Source organism: Acipenser ruthenus, chromosome 4, assembly GCF_902713425.1.
Source record: "Acipenser ruthenus chromosome 4, fAciRut3.2 maternal haplotype, whole genome shotgun sequence".
Classification (NCBI taxonomy): Eukaryota; Metazoa; Chordata; class Actinopteri; order Acipenseriformes; family Acipenseridae; genus Acipenser; species Acipenser ruthenus.
In genome coordinates, this window is record NC_081192.1 from 94,501,554 (window position 1) to 94,512,395 (window position 10,842).

The 10,842-nt window shown below is 35.5% G+C and overlaps 1 non-coding gene across 1 annotated transcript; it reads left to right on the forward strand.

Moving 5' to 3' along the window:
- The first annotated feature begins 10,507 nt into the window (after positions 1 to 10,507).
- LOC117400795 (U6atac minor spliceosomal RNA) lies at positions 10,508 to 10,617 on the forward strand. Its single transcript, XR_004544256.2, has one exon. It is a non-coding gene; the product is annotated as a U6atac minor spliceosomal RNA (small nuclear RNA).
- The last annotated feature ends 225 nt before the right edge of the window (positions 10,618 to 10,842 follow it).

The following is a 10,842-nucleotide window of genomic DNA, read 5'->3' on the forward strand; positions in this document are numbered from 1 at the left end:
TCAACTCATTTTGGCAATTAACTCAATTAAAATATCAAACACTGAGCACCTGGCATTTTTATGAAATCACATGACTTGAGCTCAGTATTATGTTATCCCAAGGAACAATACTACTCAAACAATCAACAAACCTATCTGCTTACTATTTAAAATGCAAATAACATTATGTATGTGCCCAATGAGTATTGATGTAAAACTTAGACTGTTGCGTTTTCATTGTGCGTCAGTATATATATGTGTGTGTGTGTGTGTGTGTGTGTGTGTGTGTGTGTGTGTGTGTGTGTGTGCATAGGTAAGCATTGTAAAGCCCAGAAAGGTATGGTAAAGCATATTAAAAAACATGGACAACCATGGCTAGTATAACAAATGGAAAATCATGGGAAAACTGAAAAATTACCATGCAGTTTCCACTGGTGAACATGATAACTGCATTGATTTAATATCAATATTTCACTACCATTTTATTTTATTATTCAATCCTAGCTATATAATGTCCATTTTGGATCGCATTTGACTACAATTTTTCCCTTACTGTGCATTTATTACACTCTGTATGAGCCTGCACTGGTTTTCGTATAAGCTAAATCCTGCAGATATCAGAATACATTATTATAGTTCTAAAATGTAAAAGCAATCAGCCTATGGCCTAACCACAACAACTAACACGGCACGTATGGATCTAAATGCATGAATAACTGGATGAGATACTTCAACTGATAAATGACACAATACATGTTTTGTTCTCTTCTGTTGTTTTCATGTTTCCAATGCAGGTGTTTGTGTGGTTCCAGCCCCTTCTTTCTATTTTATTGTTCACTTGCTTATTCCTACTTCTTTTAATATTTCTCAATATTTGTATCTATGCAAAGCACTTTGGGGTGATTTATCATGAAACATGCTATATAAATAATAAAGATTGATTGATTCTTCTATTTCAGTCAAAGTTGGTCTGTTTCCTGGAAAGTTCCCTCCCATTATATGCATTGTATCTCTCCTATTTTGCAGCACCTTAAATTTCAAGAATTGTTGGATCTGATGCTGCATAAGAGAAACTGCAAACTCAAAAGCTGGTTTAGCTTCAGATTTAATCTACCGCTTTGTCATCCTGCAAATGGTAATGTTGTTTTACACCAGTAAAAATCTCTCGATGCTGAGTCAAACCAGGGTATGTTATGTTTTTTTTTTGTTTTGGCTTAATCTTAATATATAAAGAAGAAAGTTTGTTTGTCTGTCTGTTCCTTTATGCATTTGGACCCCACAGGAGCCAGTGCAACCAAACTTTGCATGGCCTCCTCTTTCATGCAGGGGAAGGTCAAGGGCTATGTTTGGATCCAACATTTTGACCCCCGGGGTACTTTATTTATTAACCCCATTGCTGGATCACTACAGTAACCATGTACCTCAAAATTAAAGAAACCCACAAAACCAAAAAAAAGGAACAAAAAAATGTAAAAAATTTAAAAATGGCGAAAAACCTCAATATATATATATATATATATATATATATATATATATATATATATATATATATATATATATATGACATTACTGTAGGCAAAAAATATATTTTTTAATTAAGCAGTATGGCATGTCCAATCTGTCTAAATTTCAATAAATGATGTCTGTCACATTTACTCTGATGAACACTACACTATAATAAACTCAGCTGGGTGCAGAACAAGCATTGTACTGCCAGCAGACCAACTGTTCATTTCCCTTTTCCTGGATGTCATTCACAAATATTTCTACAGTCCTGTCAATTATCTGTATAAAGGCAAGTCATGTGAACAGCATGCCCAGTTGTGCATGTATTTAATTTTTTTAGAATTTCAAATATAAAAGACATGCATTTAGAATTATTTTCTAACTCCATTTTCATGTGTAGCATCATGAAAAAAACAAAAAATGTTGCATAAATATTTTTTCAATTGTCATACAAAAAAAAAAAAAAAAAATAACACATCAAGGTCATCTTTTGTTGTTTTGAGAATTTGTCAACCGATTTAAAATTCCTTTCCTGCTGTCAGAATGAGAGATTTATAGACAAGAAACACTGTCATGATAACATGTTTGTACATGGAGGGCTTCAATTTAGAACACAGTTTGGGCCATTTTCATGTTAGAGGATTAACCCATAACAGAAATATGTACACCAGATGGCATAGCATGCCTCTGCAATATATCGTGCTTGATGTACTTTATTTAATGTAGTTTAATCTGTGAGGTCACTGTTTACTTCAGCCACCTCTTTATGTCACATAGCTAATTCTGGACTAAATCGTTTTCACACAGTTTCACCATCATTGTTTTGGTTTAGACATCTTCAGTGTATCGTTTTATTCATCTTACGAGTATTAGCCGTTACTCTAGTTCAGAGTCCAGGGTTTATCTTAGTAACAGTAATCTATGCTCCTATGTGTTTATGTTGAATGGACTTATGGTTTTATTGTACTGGTCCACTGCCTTTCTTTCTTCATTTACCAGAAAAAAACCTTTTTGTCCCTCAGGTACACAGTAATTTATAATGTACATTGTGTAGAGAGGGAGCACTTTGTCAAGCCTTCTCTGAGGTATCAACAGGTAAAACATCTGTCTTGCTATTATATCTTCTTGAAAGTACAGCAGACTCACTGGAGGCGTTTAAAAGTCATGACAGTTTTCCTCACAACGTGTTTGCCATACTTTTCAGGAAATCCGTTGCTATGCTGTTCTGATTTAGGAAACAAAATCAGCCGTACCAATGCAGATTACTCAATTCATAGTCATTTAGGGGAGGGAATATTTAAATGTCTGTGTCTGCTTACTAAGTAGGAACAACTCGGAATATCGTGAGAGCTTCATGCATTGCCATGAAGATAATAACATTTAAGAAGAGAAATTAATTCACGTGTTGTTGCACACATTCTGAATTACGCTACACATTAGCTACTTGTTTGTCTGGTTACCTTTCCAACACACGCTCCAACACACGCACGCATGCACGCACACACACACACACACACACACACACACACACACACACACACACACACAATTATATAACATATAATTTCAAGTAGAAGTTTTACTACTTAGAATTTATATTTGTGTGTGTGTGTGCGTGTGTGTTTGTGTGTGCGTGTGTGTGTGCGTGTGTGTGTTTGTGGAACATCTAAAAGTTAAATGTCATTAACACTTGAACCGCCTTTTACAATATATGGTTTTATTTTGAATATAAAACCAATATTCTATTTTTATATATATATATATATATATATATATATATATATATATATATATATATATACAAGCCTTTTGTTATCTCTACTGGACCTAGCAGCCACCAGTTCCTTTATTTTGTACAAGAAATGCACCAAGGAAAATATCAGTAGGAGAGATTTCATCTTGAAGCTAGCCACAGCACTTCGGCAGAAACATTTCGATCAGAAAACTGCAAAGCTGCAGGCTACAGCAGCTCAACCTGGATTCTGTGCTACTAGTGACACACACACAAGGGAAATCATATGTTACTTTCGTTTTAGATTAAAAACTACTTTTGTTTTTACAGTTTTGTATGTACATAAACCTGTTTACACACTAGTTTGTTTTGAAATGTTTATTTTATTATAGTTTTTCATTTTTTAAACTTTAAATAGCTTACAGTCCTTGAGCCAAAACTCAAAAAGCCCTTTGTTTTTTAATTGGCTACCCCACCCCCTACGTCAGACTGAAGTTTTTTGGTATCATTTTGATCCCTAACATGTCTAGATTTAATTTCTGCCTGTTGCCAAGCAGAATAATTGTCCATTTAGATCAGTGCTAAACAACCTATTTTGGACCTACCCTTAGTGCGCTAAAGACAGTAGAATGTTGTCATTGCAGATAATCAAAGTAAGCCAACCTTCTTGCGTTAATTTGTTGCGCTGCTTAAATATAAATATACTCCAGGACTCCCTTCAGAAAGTTGTAAATATTTTCCTGTTTTTTTAATATATATATATATATATATATATATATATATATATATATATATATATATATATATTATTATTATTATTATTATTATTATTATTATTATTAATACCCCTGCCTTTTACCACGAAGACACTCACTTGCAACACCTGCAATGTGCCAAGCCATTCTGGAGTACAATCCTCTTGGCAGATGCCCTGCACCAAATCCTGTGGGAAAAGTGAAAAGCTACATTTATACTGATGCTGAAGCTTGCTTTCCGAATACCAGGCTGGACAGCTTTTAATGTGATGATTTAATCTATTATACCAATGCTAACATCTATTGGGTACTGTCCAATGCTGCCAGCATCACCTACTGAATGGTTTGGTTTCTACAGCTCCTATCAGCACGCATTTTATTGTGGTAGCATAGTTCGGACAATAGGTTAGATCAGACTTGTAGGGTTTTAATTAGCAAGTTTACTGTATATACTTTGTATGTGAACAGCCAAATGCTTGAGGAGCACCCTGTCTTCCAGGAACGTCCACACATACAGGACTAATCCTTAAATTACAACTGTACCCCAAACTTTTGACTTAATACCAGCGATTGTAGATATAACATACCTGGTAAATTTTGAGGCAGTCAGGTGGTTAACTCCTTCGTCCTCCCCTCAGAATTGTTTTAATTAGTTTTAAATCCAAATTTTTCCGAACTTCCTGGATCCTGTTTGTTAATGCTGACAGATTAGATATAAATAACTTCCAGCTGAGCTGATGATTTTTTAATATTGCTTTCACGAGAGCTGCACTTCACCTAAGGGAATGAATACACTTTTCAGTGAGTGCCTAACAAAAAGTTACATAAAATATACGTATTATAATTCACGCTATTTATTTAAATAAACACCTGTATATATTAACAAACTGCTCCACGTAGTTATCCTTTAACTGTTAAACCCAGCATATTTTAAAACGTAGTCCATGCTGAGAATTTGCAGTATCTCAGTGGCATTACATTCTGTGTGATCTTGGCCTCTTTGTCTGATTGACAAGTGGAAGCTATGGGGCCATCAGTCTGCAGTCAAAGTCATGTTTGTTGAAAGCACATTTCTCAAAATGAAAATATGTGGGAGCTGCTTTTATCAGCAATAATACCACACAAAGACAGGAAGCAATATAACTACCGAAGCTTAAATATACTACTACATATACGTTTTGAGAATACACAGTCAGTACAGATTATTATGTTCTGATAACAGGGACTGGACAAAAATCCCTGTAATTGTGCAGTTGGCAGGTGCTTCCATATCCAGGAATACACCATTACGGATGTTTTACGAGGAACAGTCTCAAAAGAAATTGCTGTATCAACTATTCTTGAGAACAAACTCCACAGCACATTTCATTTAATAGACACAATTTAACTGCAGTTATGTTATACCAGCCCTTTTTTGCACCTAAATGATGTAAATGTTGTCAGTAGTATAAAATTCCTTGCATATTTTCACCTTAATACTATATATAAAGTTCCCCTAGAAAATAAATAAATACATTTGTCTTGAGAAACGATATTTTCACTCACTGCAAGGCACTATAAATAAATCTGTAAGCAAGAGAAAGCTTTTTGGAGTGTGCAGTCATGATTTCAACAAAGACTGACATTGTTCTCCAGTGCCTGCACCTCACCTACAATGATTTTGTGTCTGTATTCTTTCTCGATTCTGATCGAATATCCTACATTCAAGTAACTATGGCAACTGCTTTTCCTTGTTTCACACACATGAGGTGCCTATTTTCTTTTTTTTCTGGTTTCTGTGTATGCCTGAATAAACATTAAGCATTATGGAAATGGGAGAGATTCTTTTGAAGACTATAGCTAAGTTAACCTTCTAACTCCTGCAAAGAAAAGTGATGATTTTGCAGCAGATGCTGACCATGTAATCTACTTTATACCCACAACTGCAGCTACATTTGTCTTACCTCCAGTATATATTGCTTCCATTTCTAATTGAGATTCCCACACTCTGAGAACAAAATATCCACCAGAGGCAAAATCCAGCTTTTAAACATGAACAGAAGCATCCGAACCTCTAGAGTCCTCCAGTTCATATTCTAGTTCAATAAGAACAACTGAGCTCTTCAATTACAAAAAGCAGTTCAGGCTTTTTAAAAATGTGTTACTGGTCAGTATGTAAAATCTTTAGACTAAAGTTGAGTTTTTACTATAGTTGAAGTGAAAAACAAAAACAAACCTAAGCAGTCGTACTATCCTGTGTATTTATCTACATATATAGATGACCCCCTCCCAATTCACTGGCTTTCAAAATCATCCATTTTGTTAGAAATAATACAAATTAACCTCAGTTTAAAATGTCTTCTGACAAGATAATCATGAATACTGAAAAACAGGAAACATCCTTGGTAACTCTGTAACGTTTGTGTGTGTCTCACTACGGACATATTTGAAGTAACACATGTTTGTATATTTTATATTGTGCACAGTTATTGGTAATTTGCCCCTATCACCACTCAAATGTACTGATCTGGTAAAGAAAGATGAGTGTTCCTACTCATCTCCACGTCCTGATGCACCTCATACCTCAAGGTAACCTGTGCAAGTACTTACCAGCCTCAGTGAAAATAAGAAGCAGCAATAATGCACCTGAAGCATAAGGAAAATATTGAGATAAAAATGTAAAAATAGATATTTTGGTATGAATTCAACAAGTGATGGTTAAGTGGTTATTTCCATTCTTTATAATATAATTCTAAAAAATATTTTTCTTCCTAAACCATTAACAAAAAAATACTTCTTAAAATAAATATGAACTTTGAAAGATCGGAATGTTAGACAGACATGTCACTTTTTTATTTTAGCCCTTTGCTGTAAAAGTTTACGAAATGTCAAATAAAGAAAAGTAACTTCACCTTTCGTAAAAATGTCAAAGTGATTTTATATATTGATTGTTGAAATTACCTGGTCAGTCAACCTTCAAACCTTAATGCAATTATGGCTTGTATTGATAGACCAATACTTTCAATTACCTTGGCTAATGCTTCCTGAAGAGAAAGGAAATTAAAGCATGAATTTACTACTTTACCACTGGGTGACATTACAAACTTAAAGCATCCAGCTAAGCAATTTTCTTCTAATAAAAACTATAAATCAACTGGATTAAGCTGCAATAAACATCCTTTTTTAGTTTGTGAATGTTATTAAATGCCTGTAAGATTAACTCAGTAAATACAATAAAAAAATCTAAAAAGTGTGTAAATTGTACTCTATTAAATGATATAGTTTTATAGCAAAAGCTAACATCAAACATTGATTTAAATGATCAGATCTTTTAAATGTATTCTTCAACACCTCTATATCTGGAAGTATTTATTGAGAGAGAAAGAGAAAGGGAGTAAAGTATTCTTTGTATCTCAAACACAGAGGGCGTTATGATTTTTTAAAATTATTATTACATGAGAGTAGCTATTATTTAATTCATGTTAATATTGGGCTTTCGCCAAGATACAACTAGATAGTAGTGGTGGGAACGTGGGGACGTAGCTTTGCTGTAATATATGAGCCTTCAGTGCTTTTCCTCCAGGCTAATGTGCATCTCCTATTGGCATGGTGTTGAAGACTTAAGTGTAGTCTATTTGTAGCAATCTCGGGTGGGAAAATAAGGTGCTGGACAACATCAGCCTGCATTCTCCAATCTCTAGAGGCCTCCAAGTGTCCCAAGCGAATCTTAGTTCTAATAACTTGTCCTGTAGGTTGCTCTCCTGGACGGAGGAATGTTGTTCTGTGGGTGCAGCTATTGCCGATCTTCCAGTGCGAATGCCAAGCATCACAGCACCTGGTCATGATACCAAGTGAAGCAACCCTGATTCTTACAGTCCTGTAAGAATGTGCTTCAAGGTAGCTGGTGATGAACAGAAAGGACATGCAAGGTTCTTTCCTACCCACACATTCAGGTTCTGTGGTGATGGAAGAAGAGCATAGGTGGCCCTGATTAGGAAGCTGATCCTCCTCTGTTCTACTGTCCACAGGTCTTGCCACCCAATCTTACGCTGGTCCACATTCTCCCATCTCATCCTTTCACCCTGCTTACCCTGGGATGCCGCCCTGACACCTCATCTCCTCCTCCTGCTTTTGCACTTAAGTAACTGCCAACTTCCTCCTTTCAGCTGGAGCTGCTTGGTGCCTCTCAGGGGAGCCGAACTGAGACCAAGGATTCTTAACTGTTGTACTTGCCTCATGATATCATGGATACGAAGCATAGGCTTTGCATCTTCTACCGCGTCCTTTGCTGCCCACTTTCTCCCAGTTCTTATTTGGGTGCTACCTCCTTTACACACTCGTCACGTGGTTTCCATTAGTGTCATTTCCAGCCGTACCTTACCGCACTTGAATTCCTCAGTTAGAGCTGACAGGCAGCTGCAGTTTCCCTTTACCATAGAATTCTACAGTGGTAAGACATTATGGAATTCCCAGCCATTACCTAATGTATGAACTAATCAAGGCTTCCAGTCTCTCTGCTGTTGTGTCTGGTTGGCACACATACAGGCCTCCGTAACTTCAAAAACTTCATAGGATAAAGATCAAACTTAATAAGTAACTAAATCAAGTAGACAAACTACCACAGATTTGGTACATTACTGTATTACATGACAAATGAAAAACACCTTGTCCTGTGTTTTCCACTATCTGCAGATTGCTGGAAAGCTGCCCACTACTTAGTAAATGTATGACCGTTTATCTGGCCAAATGCTCATGAAACAAAATTAAATTTTGTGTCAATATAGCGTTTTGATTCTAATAATGTAAATTCTAAATATGTATAAAAAATATAGGTTTCAAAAGCTCCATTATGTCCAATCTGCAAATGTGGTTCAGTTGGTTAAGAAAAAAGTGGTATTATGGAACTCTGGATACTAAAATCTTCAGATAAAGAATGTATACATCTTCTCCAAAATTATTATTATCATTTTAATCTGCTGTTGACATCAACACTCATTTTACATACATTGTCATACTGCATACTAATGCATTTATGTATCTTATACCAGTCATAGCGATGTTGTACACATATTCACCTATCATAACCTAAGAGTGAAAGGCTTGATCAATTACCTTTGATGTTTGGGCATTTGGAGGAGAAGCAGTAAGCTTGTATACAATTTTAAACTGTAGCTGCTGTTTCAGGAACAGCAAAAATAAAAACACACAAAATGAATCATATGCTGTTTCTCAGCTGAAGATATTGATTACCTTTCACTCTACTTGGATCTTGTAAGGTTAAAAAGCACTTCAAGTGTTCTAACCCCTATTGATTTGTCTTTTTACTAGAGCAAGGAAAGCATACATACATCTTAATTCCTGATCTTGAAGCTTCAATCCAATTTAATCAGCGAAGAAAGGCAAATTAAAGGGAATTAGTTAACATTCAAAACACTGTGGTTGAGAACAATGGTGCTGACACACACTATTCAATGTACAAATCCTTATAGGCTACTGGTACACAGCTATATTAAAAAATAACATCACCATGTTTCTGATTACGTTAAATCCAGTGCCAACCTACTGAAAATACTAAATAGCAAAAAGTTAGACAAAAAACAGTTTGGTGTTTTCAGTATACACTGTGGGCTGATTCAATTGATCTTATGGTCTGATGCAAGGTGGCATTAACACTGGATTAAGATGGCTTTAACACCGCCCTCTTTATTCCATATTCAGTTTATTTCTATGATGTTAATATTGGCAGCTTTAAGGCAGCTCTTTTCATCACGTTCAGCTTTATTTAGTGATTAACTACATTTACACTGATGCAAATTCATCAATCGCCAATGCTTGTATGTAATCACAGTTTGACATTTTCACTTTGACGGTTTATTAAAATAATAAAAACTAACAACATTTTCATTCTATAAACATTTAACACACATTTCAACTCTAAAGACAGATCAATTTTGCAAGAAATAATGTACAGGTACTGTACCGTGCTGTATTTCATGTTATTCACTAGTTAGTGACTTTTAATAAAAATAACAAAATAGGTGTTTATTTATTTATTTTCAAAATGTATTTCGACTACACTGTACAGTATCAATCGGTAGTCTACGTTTAATAATAATAATAATAATAATAATAATAATAATAATAATAATAATAACAATAACAATAACAATAACAATAATAATCTTTATTTTTATATAGCGCCTTTCATAGTGGACCACTCTCGACTAGTTTATTTTATTGTTTTTTTTTAACTGAACCGCCCCCCCCCCCCCAAAAAAAAACATATTGTTATCCCCCAACCTCATTTTCTAAAAGTGCAAAGGGACGAACCACAACAGAATGGAGTTTTCATATTTAATAAAATCAATCCAAATGCCTTTCAACCAATTTCTAGTTTAATGCTTGTCCTATTCCTAAAGATTCTAATGTCCGCAAGACGTAAAACCGAGGTCCTATTGCAAGTGACGCTGCAGCAGTTGTTGACTTAGTTCACCCCCTACTGTAAGTCGCTTTGGATAAAAGCGTCTGCTAAATGACAAATTAATAATACTACTACGACTGTTAGCACGCCCCCTGACAAGGATGGAAGAGGTCCTATTGGCCTTCAACACACATATGGTTAAGGTTTTGCCACCTACTTAATGCTATCTCTAACCACATTTTTTACTGTTCATGACTCCACCAAGAAGAGGGACCTCCTGGTGAATCTGCTCCAGGCTATTGCTAAACTGGCAATTTACAAGACCAGGAAGCTCAACATCACCAGGGAAGGGTCTCATTGACTGCAGAGCCATGTTCAGGACCCTGTTCTGTTCTCAGGTTTCTTTAGAGCATGCCAACGCGGAGTCCGCTGGCGACATGACCGCTTTTGTTGACCAGTGGGCTCTAAAT